The sequence below is a fragment of the Schistocerca gregaria genome, chromosome 1 (genome assembly GCF_023897955.1).
Source record: "Schistocerca gregaria isolate iqSchGreg1 chromosome 1, iqSchGreg1.2, whole genome shotgun sequence".
Classification (NCBI taxonomy): domain Eukaryota; kingdom Metazoa; phylum Arthropoda; class Insecta; order Orthoptera; family Acrididae; genus Schistocerca; species Schistocerca gregaria.
The window spans coordinates 686481739-686497826 of record NC_064920.1 but is presented as its reverse complement, the minus strand read 5'-3'; positions in this window follow the sequence as shown (position 1 = coordinate 686497826).

Genomic DNA, 16088 nt, shown 5'->3' with positions numbered 1-16088 from the left:
GTCTTGGAACCTTATATTTTCATTTGTATTATTTAATTCAGCTGTTCGATGGATAAGTGAATTTTCTGAAATCTTGAATTCTACTAGGTCTTTCTCAGTTTCTTTAAACAAGTTTGCGTTTCGTTTTGCGGTTACGCAGAAGTCAAAGATTTGTTTAGTTAATCTGTTGGAATTCGTTCTGAGAAGATGACCATAAAAATTTATTCTCCTTTTTCGCATGGTATCTGAAAGTTTTTTAATTTTACTTGTAGAGAGTTTCATTTTTGATGTATATAATCTTATTGTCTTGAAATTTTGGCCCTATGATTTTTCTTAAAATTTTTCTTTCCTTTAGCTCAAGTTTCTCCATTTGGCCTTTGGAATTCATGTTTAGTGTTTCTGCTGCATACAGTGCTTCTGGCTTAATCACTGTCTTGTAATGTGTAATTTTGGACCCCCATGAAAGGGATTTTTTGTTGCATGTATTTTTTTGTTAATTGGAATGCCAATTCAAGTTTATTTTTTCTGTATTCCATTTCTTTGCTTTCCCCAGCATTCCAACTAATCCATTCTCCGTGATATTTGAATTTTTTTACTATTTCTCTCTTCTCGTCTTGAACTTTGAGGTATTTACATGAGTGCTTGATGTTTGTCAATATCTTAGTTTTTTCAAAGGAGATATGAAGAGCTATTTTAGCTGCTTGTTTCTTTAGTTCAAAGATTTGCTCCCGTGCTTCTTCCATTGTTTCAGCTAACAGGGTCATATCATCTGCAAAAGCAATGCAATATACATTAAGGTTCTTATTTTTGCAACCCAGTCTTATACCACTCTTAATGTTTGTGTTCCATTCTCTACTTTCTCAAACACACAATTGAGCAGCATCAGTGAGAGCCCATCCCCCTATCGCACTCCTGTTTTTATTTCAAAGGTTTCCGATAATTCGGCCATAAATTTAACTTTCGAAAACGTATTTGTAAGGGTCACTTTTATAATATTAGTTGTTTTCTTATCTAAACCCATTTCTGCCAGGACTGATAATAGAGATTCTCTATCAATCAAATCATATGCTTTTTTTAAATCAATGAAGGAGATTACGTATGTCTTTGCCCTTGATTTTTGGTATGCCATAATGTTTTTGAGGTTTAGTATTTGTTCCGAACATGATTTAAGCTTTCTAAAACCTCCCTGATATTACCCGATTTGCGGATCCAATTGCTACTCTGCCCTGTTCAAAAGGACTTTAGAAAGAATCTTGTATGTTATATCCAGCAGTGATATTTCTCTGTAATTTTTGGGGTTTGTCTTCAAACCTTTCTTGTGGATAGGGTGGATGAGAGCTGTTCTCCATTCTGTGGGGATCTCTTCTACTTTCCAGATTTTATCGAAAACACACTTAGGGGATGTAATTGCATTTTTGTCAGCCTTTTTCCATAGTTCGGCCACTATTTAGTTTTCTCCGAACACCTTGCTGTTTTTAAGTTCTGAAATGACCTTCTGTAGTTCTTCAGTCGTCGGTAGTTCTGAATCCGTCTTCTCACGGTTATTTGGGATGGATTCAAATTTTTCAAGGATGGGTTCACAACTCAAGAGTTTCTCAAAGTAGCCTGATAGTATTTTGCAATTTTCCGTATTATTGTGAGCGATGGTCGCATTTACATCTCTAAATTGGAGGGTGGGTTCTTTGTATCTTGACAACCTTTGTTTGAAAGTTCTGTAAAAGTTTCTTGTGTTGTTTTTAGTAAATTCTTCATCAATTTGGAGGAGAGAGTTGTTTTCATGTGTCTTCTTAATCCTTTTTATATTTTTATGTAGCAGTTTTCTAGCTGTAATGAAATTCAATCTGCTTTCTTCTGTTTTCTGTTATTGCCAGTTTTGCCATGCCTGTTTTCTTGTTTCAATGAGGGCATCACATTCCAGGCATGTTTTTTTTAAATTTTTTATGGTAGGTGCTATCCGTTCGGCTGTAGTAATACTTCTGGTGCCGTTACCATTTCACCCCATTCCTCTTCCATATGAGAATAACGGGTGAGAAGAATGGTCGTTGGTGTAAGACTTCCTACGAGCTAACAGTTTCTCTGATTTTTTCGCTATGGTAATTTCGAGAGATATATGTGGTAGGAAGTTAGCTAACCGGACAAAATAGTACTTATCTCCTTACAAAGAGGAGAACGGTCGCTCTGGGGTGCTATAGGCAGTGCACAGCCGGTACCAGGCGGTTATGTCACCCTCCATCGCTGACGTAAATCACTGCTGTGAAGTGGTGTGTAGGTGGTTGTCGACAATACGGTATCAGCGGAATAAGGTGGGTCGACTTCAAGATAGAATTGCACAAAGTAGCTATCATACGACGGTATGCTGATAATTTTTACTTTGGGGCCGTCTTATTGCAATTCAATGGAACACCAATTTTGTGCCATACGCGTTCCGGCTTGTTCTTCGCAATGCATATATAGTGGTTTGAAATACTCTCTAAGACGGAAACGTCGATTCATCACGAAGTTATTATACGATGGGACGGAAATTCATAGATGAGATGTACGTGTACAGAGAAATAAATGATTAAAATTTCAGAAAAATTGGATGATTTACAGCAGAAAGAGTTTCACAAATTCAGCAAGTCAATAACTCGTTGGTCCACCTCTGCCTCTTATGCAAGCAATCATTCGGCTTGGCATTCATTGACAGAGTTGTTGGATGCCTTCCTCAGTGATATCGTGTCAAACTCTGTCCAACAGGAGCATTAGAGCGTCAAAATCCCGAACTGGTTTGAGGGCCCTGTCCATAATGCTTTGAACAGTCTCAACTAGGAACAAACCAAGCGACTTTTCTGGCCAACGTAGGGTTTGTCAAGCACGAAGACAAACACTAGAAACTCCCGCCGTGTGCGAGTGGGCATTACCTTGCTGAAACGTAAGCCCAGGATGGCTTCTCATGAAGGGCAACAAGTCGGGGCACAAAATATCGTCGACGCGCCGCTGTGCTGTAAGGGTGTCACAGATGAGAAGGAAAGAGGTCCTGCTGTGAAATGAAGTGGCGCTCCGGACCATCATACCTGGTTGTGGCGCCATATGCCGGCCGACAGTCGGAATGGTATCCCACCGCTGTCCAGGCTTTCTCCAAATACGTCTTTTGGCTGAAATCTTATTGTCTGTTGGAAGATTGTCTTCAGTGATGAATCCCGCTTCGAACTGAGGCCCAATGACACAGCGAATATGTGTCTGGAGACGCCCCAGGCAGCAGTGGGATGCCAACCTGACTGTCGCCCGCCATATGGCCTGACGACTTGGAGCGATGGTCTAAGGTGCCAATTCTTTTCATAGCAGGACCCATTTGGTTCTCATCTGTGGCATCCTTACAGCACAGTGGTGCTCCGATGATATCATACAACCAGTTATTTTGGCGTTCATGGAAAGATATCCTAGGCTTACATTTCAGCAAGACATTCTCCCTGTGCGCGCGCGCGCGCGTGTGTGTGTGTGTGTGTGTGTGTGTGTGTGTGTGTGTGTGGTATGATTAGGTTTAGGTATGTACAGGGTATCTGTCTTTTGTATTTCTTTTTTTAGAAGGCCTCAATATAAAAATTATCAACATAACATAATATTACGCATAATTGAGGAAGACAGTGGTACAAAAGTTGAAGTGTCAGAGATTGCAGGGCACTCTCACTTCCGATTCGGTGTTATGCCGCTTCATGTTCTTAGCGAATATGATCTTTATTACGATTTCACTTCATACGTCTTGATGGAATGGTGGGCAGTAGTTAATACTCTTGCTTGCGTGCTCTACGGAAGGAATAATGGTAAGCTTTACCTGCGTTCAGAGGAAAAGGGTGCCGATTAAAACGACTACAGTAAAAGAGCACAGCGATGGTGGGCTGAGGGAAGCACGTATTTTTTGCGGAACCTGGGTGGAAACATTTCTGGACGGCCGAGTTCCGCAGCCTCATTGTGCAGGCACGTTGGTTGGCGCCCGTCAGGAGGCAGCTGCATCCAGGTATACTGACTGACTAGTGCCGAGAAGTCACCGCTGCAATGGCCAGTGCATTGTAGACCGGCAATAAAGCAGAGGTTGAGCCCTTCTTAGGCAGGAAGCCGATAAAACAACTGTGAGCGTTCTGCGAATTTCCGTGGGCAGGCCACTGGCGCCCAGACGTCCAGACTCTGTTATGAAACATATTTGTGAAAGCACGAGGCTTTTAGCGATTTTATGGCCGTTCTTTGGAAACTTTGAAATGGATGCAACAGGGGAGATAACAGGCTTTTTATGGAGGGCTGTGGTTCAGTCCTGGCCATGATTTTAGCAAAAGACTCGGCTTAAAAGCGTGGGAAAGAGGCCGCAAAAATGAATCTCTCTACCTTTTCTCCCAATTAATTTTAAATTCTCTGATTGGTCATATCGGTGTATGCAGAGCAAGGGCGCTCTCCGAGCTTCGAATGCCACACTCCAGCTCGTGATTGGCTTGTGCTAAAGTGGGGAAAGTCTAAGATTTAAATGGGTTGTTGCTACCGAGCTGAGGAGGAAAGTGGCCAGAAAGAGAAGAGCTCTGTGGTACTGGCGCTTCGCAGGTCTCCACATAAACGGTGAGAGTTGTGTCCATGCTAGTGTGCCACTTAGAGCCTGTGCCAGTCTCCTTCTGAAACGTCGAAGGTACTGCCTCCAGCATCACACATACAGCGAGTGATGTATGGGTGTACTTAATTGTCTTGAGTCGGCCATCCAAGCATTCAGCCAAACGCATCGTGGTGTCCCGCCCTGACCAGCACGAGGGTAATGTACTTGCTGCTGTGGCGTAGGGCTCCAATATATGTTTCTCAGCACCCTGTTCTTTCGAACCATATTTTTCTTTTGCTGAAATACTAGAGTACACATGCTTGAGGGTGGCGTAGTTTTGTGCCAAAACCAGGATTCACGTGTTTGAAGTCAGATAAAGTGATTAGTGTTTCGGTTAGTGTCGCATGTTGATCCCCAGCTGATCACTTTGTCCACCATAGACCACATGTTAGTGAACGCGTTTGTCAAATACACTCCTGGAAATTGAAATAAGAACACCGTGAATTCATTGTGCCAGGAAGGGGAAATTTTATTGACACATTCCTGGGGTCAGATACATCACATGATCACACTGACAGAACCACAGGCACATAGACACAGGCAACAGAGCATGCACAATGTCGGCACTAGTACAGTGTATATCCACCTTTCGCAGCAATGCAGGCTGCTATTCTCCCATGCAGACGATCGTAGAGATGCTGGATGTAGTCCTGTGGAACGGCTTGCCATGCCATTTCCACCTGGCGCCTCAGTTGGACCAGCGTTCGTGCTGGACGTGCAGACCGCGTGAGACGACGCTTCATCCAGTCCCAAACATGCTCAATGGGGGACAGATCCGGAGATCTTGCTGGACAGGGTAGTTGACTTACACCTTCTAGAGCACGTTGGGTGGCACGGGATACATGCGGACGTGCATTGTCCTGTTGGAACAGCAAGTTCCCTTGCCGGTCTAGGAATGGTAGAACGATGGGTTCGATGACGGTTTGGATGTACCGTGCACTATTCAGTGTCCCCTCGACGATCACCAGAGGTGTACGGCCAGTGTAGCAGATCGCTCCCCACACCATGATGCCGGGTGTTGGCCCTGTGTGCCTCGGTCGTATGCGGTCCTGATTGTGGCGCTCACCTGCACGGCGCCAAACACGCATACGACCATCATTGGCACCAAGGCAGAAGCGACTCTCATCGCTGAAGACGACACGTCTCCATTCGTCCCTCCATTCAAGCCTGTCGCGACACCACTGGAGGCGGGCTGCACGATGTTGGGGCGTGAGCGGAAGACGGCCTAACGGTGTGCGGGACCGTAGCCCAGCTTCATGGAGACGATTGCGAATGGTCCTCGCCGATACCTCAGGAGCAACAGTGTCCCTAATTTGCTGGGAAGTGGCGGTGCGGTCCCCTACGGCACTGCGTAGGATCCTACGGTCTTGGCGTGCATCCGTGCGTCGCTGCGGTCCGGTCCCAGGTCGACGGGCACGTGCACCTTCCGCCGACCACTGGCGACAACATCGATGTACTGTGGAGACCTCACGCCCCACGTGTTGAGCAATTCGGCGGTACGTCCACCCGGCCTCCCGCATGCCCACTATACGCCCTCGGTCAAAGTCCGTCAACTTCACATACGGTTCACGTCCACGCTGTCGCGGCATGCAACCAGTGTTAAAGACTGCGATGGAGCTCCGTATGCCACGGCAAACTGGCTGACACTGACGGCGGCGGTGCACAAATGCTGCGCAGCTAGCGCCATTCGACGGCCAACACCGCGGTTCCTGGTGTGTCCGCTGTGCCGTGCGTGTGATCATTGCTTGTACAGCCCTCTCGCAGTGTCCGGAGCAAGTATGGTGGGTCTGACACACCGGTGTCAATGTGTTCTTTTTTCCATTTCCAGGAGTGTAAATACGTTTGCGTGACGTTCGTTTAGTAATTTTTGTTGTCTTGTGATGTTAAGGATGAATAAATCCATTGTCATTTAGCTCACAACTTCTCCCTGAGTTCTGAGTAACAGTACCTTTCCATTTTATTATCAAAGTCTAGATTTGAAACTTAAGTAGAAGGCCTTCAAGAGTAGCTATCATGTTTGGACGTGACTACGAAGTTACCCGAAATAGTGTTGTATGAACGGAGAACGTATCTATAAGGAATCACGTACCACTCCAAGTCATTCAACAGTACGTAAGAACACTGGAAGTTAGAACTGTGGTTGTAGAGAACATCCTAATCAACGGATATCGGAAACGAGTGTCACCTGTTTTCGGCGGCAACTGGTATGAAAGCTCGACAGTAATAGCTGTTTCCAGAATGAAATTTTCAGTCTGCAGCAGAGTGTGCGCTGATATGATACTTCCTGGCATTAAAACTGTGTGCCAGACCGAGCCTCGAAGTCGGGACCTTTGCCTTCCGTGGACAAGTGCTCTTGCCGCAAAAGGCAAGGAAGTTTCAGTAATTGCTATTGTTAATGAACACATACAAGTTTATCTCAACTAGTTTGCGACCAAGTACTGCGAAGGGAACTGATGGACAGGTGGATTCCTGTATCTCACAAAAGGGAAATTGCTCTCAGCGACATTTGCAGCTGCTCGTACGTAATGGCCCAAGCAACATAGAAATTGGACAGTAACTGACGGGAAGGCGTGTAGCGTGGACCAACGATCGAGTCCGCAGCCATTGGTCTAGTGGCGAGCGCTGCTGCCTCTGGTTCAAGGGGTCCAGGCTTCGATTCCCCGTCGGGTAGAGGATTTTCTGTGCCGGGGACTGGGTTCGTGTTGCCGGCATCATTCTATCATTATCATCATTCGTGACAGTGGCTAGATTGCACAGTGTAAAAATTGGGACTTGTTACGGGCGCTGATGACAGTGCAGTTGAGCCCCCCACAAACAAACTATCATCATCATCATCACCAATGTTCGTGATTGGAGGCGGGGCGTGCACCGAGGGCTCTACGTGACGTTCAGCCCGCCTTATGCAGACGGTGTAAATAAGGTCGGAAGTGGTTCCATCATATTTTGGCTGTGTTTTCCGTGGCATGATTTGAGCCCACACATTTAGGTTACAGTGAACAGGAGGGGCAGAATGATCAGCATTCTCGATGACCATGTGTTTTCTAATCATCTACCGCTTCCTAATGAATGTACTGCGGACATCCATCCTCCGGGAGATGACAAGAGACGTGTTCACACCGCTGACAAAGACTTGAGAATTCGGCGCGCCGACCGTGCTGCTGAACGTGAACTTCGCGGGTGACGTGATCAGCTTGTCGCTGAATGTTCAGCAAGGAAGCGATTTGAGCATATAGCACGTGTGTGTGTACGTGGTATACGCCATCGCAGCGCGCTCCAGTGTCCGTTGTCGGCTGTCTCTGGCTCGGAAATCACACTGTTTGTTTTCTAAGTAGGCTGTGTGCTTTCTTATTGGTAACGCCACGTAGCACTCTGTATGAATCTTTTATTTAGCTGGCAGCAGTGGCGATGACTGTATTGCAGTAGTTCGAGTAACCAAGATTTTTGTGAGGTGAGTGATTTGTGAAAGGTATAGGTAAATGTTAGTCAGGGCCATTCTTCTGTAGGGATTTTTGAAAGTCAGATTGCATTGCGCTAAAAAATATTGTGTGTCAGTTTAAGCACAGTCTTGTGTAATTTTTCTAAGGGGACGTTTCAGTTTACGAAATGTACGGACATAAAGTCCCTGCGCTAGCTCTATTAAAACACAAATTTCCTCCATTGTCCATATGCTAGTCAGGTTGTTCTGTTCGTAATATATATAAATAAGAGCTCCAACATCCATGGGCATCTTACAGGCAAAAGGGAAATTCCCATATCCAGTCAATAATGAGATCGTCTTACAAAAGTTCCATTACAAATAGTGCGATACAAATTTACAATAGCTCTCCATAAGATTTATTTCATCATACTCATTTTTTGGTAAGAACCTGAGGTCATTGTTACTTTATCACCGTTCCGTTTCACCAGCAGGACCTTTACAGCGTGTGAAATAAAAAACTTAAAACAAGAAGCTAGAATATAGTTAGTAGTGCAAGTTTTCTTGTATACAAGCTAATCGAAAAAACTCACTCCTCAGAAGCAACGCACTTATATTTACACAACATCGAATATTATAGAATATCCTCAGAACATATTAGAAAATTCCAAGGTTAGTTCAGAAATTTCTCGGAGCCAGTGAGACCAGAAGCAAAATATCGCACCTTACCTCACATTACTACGACTCCACTGCTTGCACTACACCGACCGGAACTGCTTAACGGCCGTGCGCAGTGGTCGCGCCGTTTGAGGCGTCCTGCACGGACTGCGCGGCCACTCCCGCCGGAGGTTCGAGTCCTCCCTCGGACATCCCTGTGTGTGTTGTTGTCCTTAGCAAAAATTAGTTTAAGTAGTGTGTAAGTCTAGGGACCGATGACCTAGGCAGTCTGGTTCCTTGTGAATTCACACACATTTGAACTGCTGTACGACTATACTTTCCATCATACAGTATCCTGAAACATTTTTTATCGTAGATACATTAACTGAAAGCTTTAATCATAGATATATTATTAACTGACATTCAACTACAACAAACTGTACCAAGAACATTGCATTTCTTATATATCCTCAGCGTGCCGTCGCCTTGAAACCTCATACTTCCATAACACGTAAGTTCCAATAATTTTTTAACTTTCAATACGACGTTTCCCGTCATTTTATTACAAGAAATCCTGCAATGAACGACGTGTTTTGGAGAGATCTTCAATTTTCTGATGCTTAGAAACGGCATTTATACATACTAGGCTTCAACTGAAAGCCAATATGGCATCGCGCGTGTCTGTACTGAACAGACATGGTGTGCACGAGACATAGGTAGCGTTCTCCCATCTCACTGGACAACGTTCAGAATATCAGTCATGCCAAATATTGCTCAAGAAGGGTAGTAGGAGTAATCTACTTAATTATGGGCCCATATCATTAACGTCGATATACAGCAGGATTCTAATACATAGATTGTGTTAAAACATTATGAATTATCTCGAAGAAAACGGTCCATTGACACACAGTCATCATGGGTTTAGAAAACATCATTCTTGTGAAACACAACTAGTTCTTTATTCACATGAAGGGTTGAGTAGTATTGACAAGGGATTTCAGATCGATTCCGTATTTCTGGAGATTTCTGGAAGGCTTTTGACACTGTACCACACAAGCGGCTTGTAGTGACATTGCGTGCTTATGGAATATCGTCTCATTTATGTGACTGAATTTGTGACTTCCTGTCAGAGAGGTCACAGTTCGTAGTAATTCACGAAAAGTCATCGAGTAAAACAGAAGTGATTTCTTGCATTCCCCAAGGTAGTGTTACGTCCCTTTGCTGTTCCTTATCTATATAAACGATTTGAGAGACAATCTGAACAGCCGTCTTCGGTTGTTTGAAGGTGACGCTGTCGTATATCGACTAATAAAGCCATCAGAAGATCAAAAGAAATTGCAAAACGATTTATAAAATATAGTTATATGGTGCGAAGATTGGAAATTGACCCTACATTATTAAACGTATGAGGTCATCCACATGAGTGCTAACCGGATCCGTTCAACTTCGGTTACACGATAAATCAATCAAATCTAAAGGCCGTAAATTCACCTAAATACCTAGGAATTACGATTACGAACAACTTAAGTTTGAAGGAGCACATAGGAAATGTTCTGAGGAAGACTACGTTTTATTGGCTAGAGCACTTAGAAAATGTAACAGATCTACTAAGGATATTTGAATAAACTACGCTTGTCCGTCCTTTTTTAGAATACACCTAGGCGGTGTGGGATCCTTGCCAGATAGGACGGACTGAGTACATCGAAAAAGTTCAAAGAAGGGCAGCATGTTTTGTATTATCGGCAAATATGGGAGAGAGTGTCACTGAAATGATACAGGATTTGGGCTGCACATCATTAAAAGAAAGGCTTTTTTCTTTGCGACGGAATCTTCTTTCGAAATTCCAATCACCAACTTTCTCCTCCGAGTGCGAAAATATTTTGTTGACACCGACCCACATGGGAAGAAACAATCACCGCCATAAAATAAGGGAAATCAAAGCTTGTACGAAAAGTATAGGTTTTCGTTCTTTGCGCGCGCTATACGAGATTGGAATAATAGAGAATTGTGAAGGTGGTTCTATGAACCATCTGCCAGGCTCTTAAGTGTGATTTTCAGAGTATTCATGTAGATGTAGATAGATGTATAAATCATTTATGCTCAAGGACCTGACTAGCCTAGTGTTAAATCATTAGTAAAATCTATAGTGAACGTTACCTATCATTTGGTTCGCCCCTCCCCTCCCCCTTTTCACAATAGATAGGTTCCATTAAGCTCAGCCAGTATCCTCACATACTCGATAATAGTAGAACCCTTTGAGCTTAAGTACTTCTGGGATTGCCAGCCTGAGTGGCCGTGCGGTTCTAGGCGCTACAGTCTGGAGCCGAGCGACCGCTACGGTCGCAGGTTCGAATCCTGCTTCGGGCATGGATGTGTGTGACGTCCTGAGGATAGTTAGGTTTAATTAGTTCTAAATTCTAGGCAACTGATGACCTCAGAAGTTAAGTCGCATAGTGCTCAGAGCCATTCGAACCATTTGAACTTCCGGGATTATGCTCCATCCTCAGTGTCGCTTGACATTTTTGTAGCGTTCAAATGGGTCACATACGTTCCCCTCCCCTCCTCGTCAGTACCACCACGTATGTCTTAGACGTTGAAGAATCTTCAGTTCTATCTAGAACGCAGCAGCAAGCACTACAGGATACAGTGCCGTGTTACAAAGCAGATTGCTGGTCGTGGAGCAAGCGCGGTCACCTGGCCGCCCTCTTTGTCTGCGTCGCTTTCACACGCCTATATTTAATTGCGTAACCTCACCTACAGCTCTCAGCTTGACTTGTCTCGATGTCAGCAAGCGGCCCGCTGTGAAGACGAGGCTGCGGTACGGCTGCTTGCCGCCACGGTAACGCACTTTGGCCATTACGCTGTTTGGCCAGTCTGTAGAGTTTTAGTTAGACACCAGCATGGCTATGGTTTTAATCAGTGAGGACACATATCGCCAGTTCCGTTGACGTGATAGGGGACTGCAGATAATTTCACGGGCGTTTCTCTAGTACCTGGATGTCATGAACGCATAAGTGCCTGTGTACTATTAGAAAGTATAAGCGCGCAGTGTCACAAGAGGTGCTGTGCCGCCTGGAGGCTTGCCTGGACCACCTCTGCTTTGCAAGATGCGCGGGTTCCAATGCGCACTGTCAATCGTGAGTTGAGGAGACTCAGTAGTCGGCAGTAGCGTGTGATGAGTCGGGGCAGGCCGAGTGGTATATTTGCAGTTGTATTCTGAGCAAGTGGAACCCATGATGAGTTACTAATAAACTATTTGTGATGAGATAAGAGACTGTAGCATTCTGAGAATACTATATTATTATGTTTATTTTGCTGAGAAACAGAAGAGGAGTTAATTTAATTGATTTCAGATTTTGTATTTTATTGCGGCAGCTTGTACTTACGTATTCTTGGTTCAGACATCCAGAGACTTGAATATAGGGAAAGATAAATAGCCAAGCATAATTTTCAATTGGAACTTGGGGATAGAAATATCTGTTGAATTTACTGTGTCATCTTTACGAGTTACGTTTTTGAAAAGAACTCACTTAATGTTAAAGACTACTTACATTTGTCCATTCAAGATCTCTAACATTTTTCGTGTATTGATGTTTGTGAACGAAGGAAAGAGGTAATCTTTCAATACAGAACTTTTCTATTCAGAAAACTAATTACATTTTATGCTATAATTATCCCAAGTCATTGTCCCCATCCAAAGTCCATCCCAAAATATGAGCATAATTTGTACTTATTCAGATTTGTTATGAACCAAGTATGCTTTGCCGTTTTTTTTAAAAAGAGAGCACATTGCACCAAGCGCATTTCAACAATTAGTTGTAGCTCAGCAAATGCGACGCCCTTTCGGCACAAGAGCAGTGTCACGATGTTTCCATTCAGCAACAGGTAAGCCAATATTAAATATTAAAAAGAAAGGAACATTGGATTTTTCCGGGGCAGTTTAAAAGGGCCAGTTCAAAAGTTTAATGACAACACAGTCTTGAATTGGGCCAGTATTTTGCCATTACGAATGTTTGAACAGACAGGCAGACACTTTCAAACTACTTTTTCGCAGTAAGATTTTGCAATACATTCCCGCTGGCGAATTATTATGTTCTAGGTTTACGAATTACTATGTTAACTCATCTAATTACAAAAACGTTGCACATGTAATAAGCTTCTTGGACTGCATCCGCCATTTTCCAACATCATTTGAAACAGTTGATTCAAGGTATTCGCCACTGTATGAACTATTTGAACAATATTATCGTTACGGGGGCGACGTGCATAGAACATCACAGGAATCTGACAGCGGACAGGCAAAGTAATGTGAACACCTGTACTTTGGAGTGGTTTATTAATAAGGGGTTGGAGCCCGATTTGCCCCTAATACAGCTACGATTCTTCTTGGAATACTAACATATAATGATCGTGTAGTCTCCAGTGGAATGTTATGCCACAGTCGTATCAGAACCTCTTCTAACTTCTATAGTGAAGAGGGAGGTGGAAACCTGCTTCGGAATCTGCACCCCAATACCACCTACAAGGGTTTGAAAATGTTTAAGTCCGGGGTCTGTGCTGGCCAGGGAAGACGCTGCAGTTCAGTTGTATGCTTCTCATACCACGATTGTACTTCCCTGGCTGTGTAAATAGGTGCATTATCGTCCTCAAATATGGCATCATTGTTGAGGACAACATTTGAATCATGGGGTGCACCTGATCACCTAAAATGTTCACATAATGGTTAGCTGTAACACGGCCTTTCAGAAATGATGGGACCAGCACAATAACATAATATGGCTGTTCACACCATCACATTTTCACCTCCATGCTTTGCCGTTGGACTCGATCAATGAGGATTGTAGGCTTCTTTTGGCGTTCTCCAGACGTAAACTCGACCCGATGTTAAAGTAACGAAAACGTTGACTCGTCGGACCATATGGCGTGCTTCCGCTGATTAGACGTCCAGGAGTTATAATCCTGACACTCTGTTTTACGCTTCTTTGCTTTGGTTGTCGTCACTGATCGTGTCGGTTTAGCAGCTCGTTCATGAATATTCACTTTATGGAGTTCTCGGTGGACAGTGCCGTTAGATACGGGGCTATTGAGCTCTGCAGTCACTTTAGCCACAGTAGTTTTGTGTCGTTTTGACACAATTCATGTTAGCGTTCGACGATCTTTCTCTTAGTTATGATTTGCTCCGACTTTTACGTTTACACGATAATGTCTTTCCATTAGGCTGTCATGACTGTTGAAACAGTTGCTCTTGAAACATTCAATAAGTTGGCTGTCTTTGTTACTGATGCTCCAGCTAATCGGGCCCCCACAATCTGCCATTTTTGGAACTCTGTCATGTCTTTCATTGCATGTCGACCTCCGCCTATGAATGCAAATACCAAGTGTGCACTATTCGTAAACAACCTGCACTGATGCCTAGTCCGTACTGAACACGCGCAGTGACACGTGCCTCACCTGCGTTGTTGGCCGTCACACACAACCATCCCATTACTCACTGTTCTAATTATTTTGTCTATCCTCTGTACATTCCTTTATAACTGGTTACAGGAAAATGGTATACATTTTCAATTGGAAAATTGCAGTTTCTTTGGCCCCAGTGTCAACTATGTGGAGTACATCCTTAGTCATAAATCTATCACGCCGATGTGTGATAATGTAGACATGATCATATGCTGGTGCCAACCATCTGACACCGAAAAACCTTCGTCAGGCTGTCAGAAGCAGGAAGGATACAGGCAAACGGAGATTGAACATCTTTAGTGTTATGAACTTTCACTTTATTTTAACAGAACACACTGGTTAGATTTATTAAACATCTTGAGGAAAGCACCTCTAGTGATGCTGATTACTGAGAAACAGAATAATTTAGAATCATAAAATTGTACCAGACTGATTAATAGCGAACATATTAAATCCAGTAATAAGAACTACAGCAGTACAATAAAAGAGCTAAAGAAACTTAAAGATTTACAATCCAAAATAGAAGTATACTCCGCAAATACACTTGCATAAACGCATTTAAGTACATAAATTTACTAATTACTAAATTGGCAAATTAGCTAGTTAACACTTCAACAATTTACGTAAGCTAGAAATAAAAATAATAAGGAGAGCGGCAGTAGGCGCACAATGATTAACACACAAATACATCGACTGCTATTCGTCCCTGTGTTGGAAAGGCGTAGTGGGCTCCGAAAGATTAAGTGGTGCAGGATGTAGCACCGCCTGCACCCGGCTGGCCGTTCCGTCGAGCACGGGCTTGACTCCTCTTTCGGACGCTGCAGATTTCACCCAAAGTCCACCAAAAGAAACACAAATGGTAGCCTAATTAACAGAGAAATACAGAATTTAGTACAGGAATTGAGTCAGGCCCCTACTATAGATCGAACGCCGCTGCACGACAGTCAAAATTTCAGCAACAAGAACAGCAAGTAAATAATTTTTCAATGAGTTACCGAGTCAAATGAATTAAACTTGTAAGGCAGCAAAAATCTAAACACAGTTCCTAATACAGTTACCGAGCAGGAAGCACGACTGTCAATCACAAATTGTATCAAACTTGCATCAGTTGGGCGAGGCGTAAGCACTCACTCCGTCTTCAGGCCACAAGTAGCACATAGAGACCATCCCACCGCCGTATCACCCTCAGATGTGGATGCGGATAGGAGGGGCGTGTGGTCAGCACACCGCTCTCCCGGTCGTTATGATGGTTTTCTGTGACCGGAGCCGCTACTATTCGGTCGAGTAGCTCTTCAATTGGCATCACGAGGCTGAGTGCAGCCCGAAAAATGGCAACTACGGATGGCGGCCCGGACGGTCACCCATCCCAATGCTGGCCACGCGCAGCTGCGCCTAACTTCGGTGATCTGACGGGAACCGCTGTATCCACTGCGGCAAGGCCGTTGTCCGGCACTAAATCTCTAGGTAACACGTTCAGTTAGCTAACGTACCCCTCGCTAACAGCAGACAGAACATAATCTTTTGAATAACATTACAGCTACATATAAGATAGTAGTAACAAATGCATAACAAAGTCCTCACTCAGAGATACTTAAAAACTAAGATAAAGTGGCCCCACCCTTACAAACAACATAAAAACCCATACTTTGCAGTATAAACACCCAAGAAGACAACAGATGAAATTATGCTCTCCAGTAATAGTACTTGCAGGACATGTCACATGACATGAATCACTCAATATGAAACTGCGCGTCGCCACAAATCCGACTCCTTACAACAGCCAACTAGGAAGCTGAGACAGAGTTTGGCAAATAATACTCAGTCTGGAGCAATAAATAAGAAACAACTTTCCTTCCTATAGACGGAAGTGAGATCAATAACCAGAAGTCTGATAAGGAACCGGACGTGAACCTCGAATAAACAACAAGAAAACTACCCAACGAAATAGTCTCAGTACTGGTACAGGAA